The sequence below is a fragment of the Ischnura elegans genome, chromosome 1, assembly GCF_921293095.1.
Source record: "Ischnura elegans chromosome 1, ioIscEleg1.1, whole genome shotgun sequence".
In the NCBI taxonomy this organism is placed as follows: Eukaryota; Metazoa; Arthropoda; class Insecta; order Odonata; family Coenagrionidae; genus Ischnura; species Ischnura elegans.
In genome coordinates, this window is record NC_060246.1 from 129,827,222 (window position 1) to 129,832,885 (window position 5,664).

The following is a 5,664-nucleotide window of genomic DNA, read 5'->3' on the forward strand; positions in this document are numbered from 1 at the left end:
CTATCCGATGGGAAAAAGTTTCGGAAGAAATAGCGCTCTCATAGCAGCGGTGTCCAGCCCCCCTCCCCTCGTCCTGTCGTGTCGTTCCGCCCGCGCCGCGAACCTGTCAGTCGAGTTCCCCGTCTCCGCGGCCAAGCTACAGCTGTTTCGAACAGACTTCTTATCTCATCTCGCTCCTGCCATCCATCCTCTCTCGCGAGCGTTGTCATTGTGACGACATGGAAGTTTTCAATTCAAGGTATATTTTTCTGATAAAAAATATGTCTTCTGTAACGAGCTCCTGCCAACCATCGCGACGAGTCTTCTCACCTGCAACGGAAAGTATATTTTCTTCGCACCTTCGCCATTGTCCCGTAAAAAATGTATCCTTAAGAGGAAAGTCTAATTACGCTCGTGAATTGCTTTTACGAGCAGAGGAAAAAAACGGCGACCTGACTTGCTGGGAACGTTTTCCTTCCTCTCACTAGAGTCTTACTACAAAAAATTACCTGCTTATGCTGCGCGAGAAAGATGCATCGCTGTTTCATAAGTCAAGTATACTGCTATTATTTGAATATTTTAAGCTCATGTCTAATGAGTTGATGATTTTTTTCTCACTGGTGTAGCATTTCCATTAGCAAGTACAGTTTAATTCCTTTTCATTCCATTTTTGTCGCCAGCTCCTAAGAGCGGCCATCATTTCAACTCTGCCAATAAACGATTTCACATGATGATGAATTCACTTATTTAAAAATTTTAAATTAGCGAAAGCCTTCATAAAAATTAATTATTTGATAAAAGTAATTGTTTTCATTCACATTAGGAAAGCACTAATGCCTTCCATTTTTTAACCATTGGACATAATCTCAATTTTTATTCATGAATAACACGATTGCATTTAATTAGGAATGAACAAATTTTAAAATTCGACATTGATGAAACTTATTTTGTTGATGAATTTTAGTCTTCATACACATCATTCAAGCACTAATGCCAACGATTGTTGGACAGTTGGACATAGGGCCGTATTTTTAAACAATACTCTTATCGCCGGAGTGGGATGAGAAAGAGTTGTATCTCCACCTACTATTCGCAGTCAAGAACGTTCCTACAGCAACACCAAACTCTTCCTCTTCGAAGTAGTGGGTGTTGAGTTGATCGCTGAAATTCTCATATCTACGTCATGCGTTGTGTGACGTTTGCTGCCCACAGTTCATTGCGGCAAGAACGCATCAACAAAAAGAAGATCGCTTCTATTAATAAAACTGGAGGACAACAAGATGGACAGGCTTACAAGGGAAGAGACGAAGTTGTTGATTGGCGTCATAACTAGCGTCTGGAGGTGTCGGAAAGCAAGAAGACGGATGCATTATGGAATGCGAAGAAGGCGAGATCCTAGTTGAATGTGCAGCACGAATTTAATTCGAACGAATTTGTTCGGAAGGTAAGTATGTTTGTTTGGAAGTATGATGGTGATAAATGCATTGTCTGATAGTTGAAAAGATTTTTGTTTCAATGAACAATTAATTATGAAAAATGGTTGCTGACTGATCGCTAACTATTTATCAAAGTCATAATTTTAAAACTATCTATAAATTCGGAGACATTTTCATGAAGAGCCATTCTGCGATTGCGACTATCCATGCTCGGCAGTTCGCGAGACAACTTGCTCATTTTCAACAAAAATCTAACATAACTCGTGTAAGTCTGTTGGTAACATCGACGTAGCTCATTCTAGGTTCGTAGCTAGTTCATTGGTTTTGGGGTTTAAAAACCGGTGAAAAGCTATAACTTTTTTTTAAATTCTTTGCTGAAATCCTCATAAAGTGCACTTTGGTGGTAGATTGCAAAAAACCTTCGTGATTATGTCGCGGCCAGAGATTTTCCACGAAACGTATTTCCCTTCATTTCCAATACAAGATTAGACGTGATTCGCGCCATGCGATACAAGTAAATCTTATTTTCCTGCGCCGAAATCAAAATCTTCACAACAATAATTCCAAGTTAATGGAATGTTAATGGAATTATTATTGTGAAGCTTTTGGTTTCGGCTTGTAGCGGCGGGGTAGGGGTAACAATTAAAACGACTCCGCAATGGTGGCGGAGTTGCTGTAATTGTTATTTGGTGGCAAAGTAAATAAATTCGTGAATATACGTAGTGTACGTGTAGCATTATCAATTGTGGCTGTAGTGATGGATATTTATTTTTGGTTTGGTTACAAGTCCAGTGATATATTTTGTCGTAAATCTCAATGTAACGGATAATTTTTCTATCTCACAGCGTACCGCCAAGCAATTGAGGAAGAGTTGTGATAATATCAAGATGAGGAAACGGGAAGAGCTGGCGAATGAAAGGCAGGAGATGATGAAGAGTGGTGGCGGACCAATGACACCCACCAGTAAGGAAGATTTGCCACCAGAGATGGAAATAGCCTCGCCGTCCGTCTCCTACTCTCCGGCGAATGCTGGGGACTCTGATGCGTTGGCGGTCCCTAGCGTTTCCCCGGTGGGTAGGGATGGGACCTTGGATTGTTTGCTTCCTCTCAACATTTCTGAGATATCAGGCAAGTTGATTAAAAAAACGGGTATGTTCCTATCATTATTAAAGGGAATTCCTTAGTGTTGCACTGAGATTATTATCAAGTAAAATATTATCATGTTGCATCTGTCAGTCAAAAAATATAAAATGTGTACAGTACCATGATTGTGCTTAAAGGAATACAACTTCGTTAAAGAGAAATTGACCTGCATCATACTAGCCTTTGTGTATTGTGTGGTTATTTTTCTGTGACCTTTATAAAATGTCATTGCATATCCAATATAATCATCATGGTTGAAGTTAAGTTGAGTTACTTGATGCTATTTCCAGGAATTATGTCACATGATTTTCATTAATCAACGTTATACTTTCTTATTTTTCCTCTTGAGTTAAATGACCACCATCGAGAGGAAGCACACACTCCGAGGATGCAATCTGCAGGGACTTCTTGCAGTACAAAAAGGGCATAATTAATCAGGGAAGCGGCCATTGAGAAGGAGATGGAGGCTAGGCTGGGACTCATGGAATCTTACAATGAAAAGTAGGATGCCATCCAGCGGATCCGGAAGAGGGAAGCGGAGATTGCTTGTGCTATTAAGGAGCAGGAACTTGCCAATGCCAAGGCTGCTGGAAACATCATCCATATGGAGGAGGAATTTAAGAAGTGTATCCAAGGCATACAGCTTCAAACAGAGGAGGCGAAGTTGAAGCGTGTGGTATTTGTTATGATATATTTTGCTTGGTGTTGCTTGTGCTTTCATTTTAAAATTCTCCATTATCTTGATGTTTTTAAAGTCATTAGCAAATGATTATCTGCCAAAGGTTATTCAGGGAAAATATATTCATTGCAATTACCTAATTTTAGGGATAATGAAAACAAAATAAATGTAGTTAGAAGTTTGATGCACGTTTCAGTTTGAGCCTCTGCAGAATAGGCAAATTAGTGATGGGAATTCAAACTTAAAATACTGGTACTAGCCTTAGGCTCAGTTTATGGAGGCTTTCAATTTTGAAACCCAGTGTGATAAAATTGAATCCATGCAATGCTCTCTGAAATGAATTATTACAAATGAAGATATTAAAAGCATGTGAATGATCATTGTGTTTGCATATGGATATTAAGGTATAATGCATGCTTTGAGAGACCTAATTATGCCTGTATTATTGCATGGAGTTTATATGTATCATATGCTTATATGCCACTTCTTTGCAAGCTTTCAGATACTCCTCTATGAATTCCTCCTCTTCCTTGACATTGGTCAGCTCCTGCTCCTGCTTCTCTGTCCTGGGCTGCTGGATACCTCGATGTCATGAAAGATGCCATAACTCTGCTGCCTGCTTCTATGCCTTAACCTGAACCATTTCCTGTGGTGATGGTGCCCTCTCTGTAACTGGAAGAGAACTTTTCCCCGCCTTCATTACTCCTGCCTTTCATAAGCCATATCCCATCTCTTCCTCATCTAATTCTGCACATCCAACTAGCAATTTTGCCTTTTTTGCATTAGATTTTGCATCGTCTTCTTGCTATCGGAAATGTGTTTTGTGATTTTAATTTCAGTGCCAGCCAACAACTTTGTTCTTCCTTAGTAAATTTCTCTTGTTTTTGTAAATGTGTTTAATTTTCATTTAATAAAGCTAAATTCAATTGAACCTGTATAATGTTATTTAGCTGCATTTCCCAATCCCTATGTATGTATATCTTTCTTTCAATCTTTTCAGGTAAAATGATGACATAGGTAAAGGCAAGATGTAATGTAGTATGCATTCTTTTCATACAGTGAGTGGTCAACATCAAACGTGCAGTATGAGGTTCAAAATGAAGCAATTTTTTGGATAATTTTAACATGTTGGTGAAGGTAACACGAACTAATGGTTGGAAAAACTTTCGTTTAGCAAATTAAGTGAGTAATATTTATGTTAACGTGTAAGTTATTACTGCCTCCAGGTCAATCATTGCTGCTTTATCAATTTTATAGTTGCTTTCATGTAAAATTGTAAAAGACGTTTATTCATACCACCCATGAGTGAAAATAATTAAATACTAATCAAGTAGTATGCTTGAACAATTCCACTAATTAGTCATTTCACTGCTTACTCAAGGCATTACTGCCTTTAAAGGATCAAAGTTTTTAAAAATTCCATTTTATATTTTAAGTAGTATCAGTCACATATATCAATCGTCACTGAATATGAAGGTTGATTGAGTATGCCTGCGGACTTGATTCTCCTATGTACTAGTGTTCCATTGCTGACATAGAATTCCTTATTTACATTCTTGATTACTTGCTCCATGTTGTAAGATATTAATAGCCAATTCAGAATATGAATAACAGGGGTAGGCCTTCCATTACCTTACTCTGTAATTCCTTCCTTCTATCAGCCCTTCCATCAGACAGTCATGTTTCATTATCTGGCTGATTACCACTCCATTTTTTAATTAAAAGTGATTCTGCTAAGGTTAGTTCAAATATTTATAATTTTAAAATAGAACTGTTTAATTTTATTTATTTCTTGAAATTACATTGGCATAATTATTATTGGCATAATTATTATTATCACCCATGCATTATTAATGATTATTTATGCATACCATTGTATGTATGTCCCTACAAATATGAAATGGGTACTTTGAAAGGGCCTAACATAATGAGATAAGGTATTAAATTAGGAGAATGAAGTACCCGTGACAAGAGATAACTCTACCTATCTTCATGTTGTTAACTGTATTTATACATTGTAAGGGACATGCAAAGGAAGTGGGAGTCTTGGGCAGGAAAGGAAAATGAAGGAACTACCTATATGGATTTTCATTGGAATAATATAATTTTATTTAAGACTAAACAAGACCCATTACAATGGAACAGTACAGTATGGAGGTGTGTTTCGGAAGAGCTTTATGTATCAGTTAGAAAAATACACTAAAGGGATAAGCAGAATCCCATTTATTAAGAAGTAGAATTACTCAGCAACCACGGCTTGATATTTTCAAACCATAATATGCCTTGAGATGAAGCTGCCAATTTCAACATAAGATACGTTGTGATAAACTTGGTAAATAAACATTTACATACCTTTACGTTTAATGAAAACCATATGATCTATTCCGGTTTCCGTACAATTAGCCTAACTCTCCCCCGAACTCACAG

The 5,664-nt window shown here is 37.5% G+C and overlaps 1 long non-coding RNA gene across 1 annotated transcript; it reads left to right on the forward strand.

The window, feature by feature from the left end:
• Positions 1-1,161: 1,161 nt before the first annotated feature.
• On the forward strand, positions 1,162-4,168 carry LOC124169638. Its single transcript, XR_006867182.1, has 2 exons — positions 1,162-1,423; positions 2,261-4,168. It is a non-coding gene; the product is annotated as an uncharacterized LOC124169638 (long non-coding RNA).
• The last annotated feature ends 1,496 nt before the right edge of the window (positions 4,169-5,664 follow it).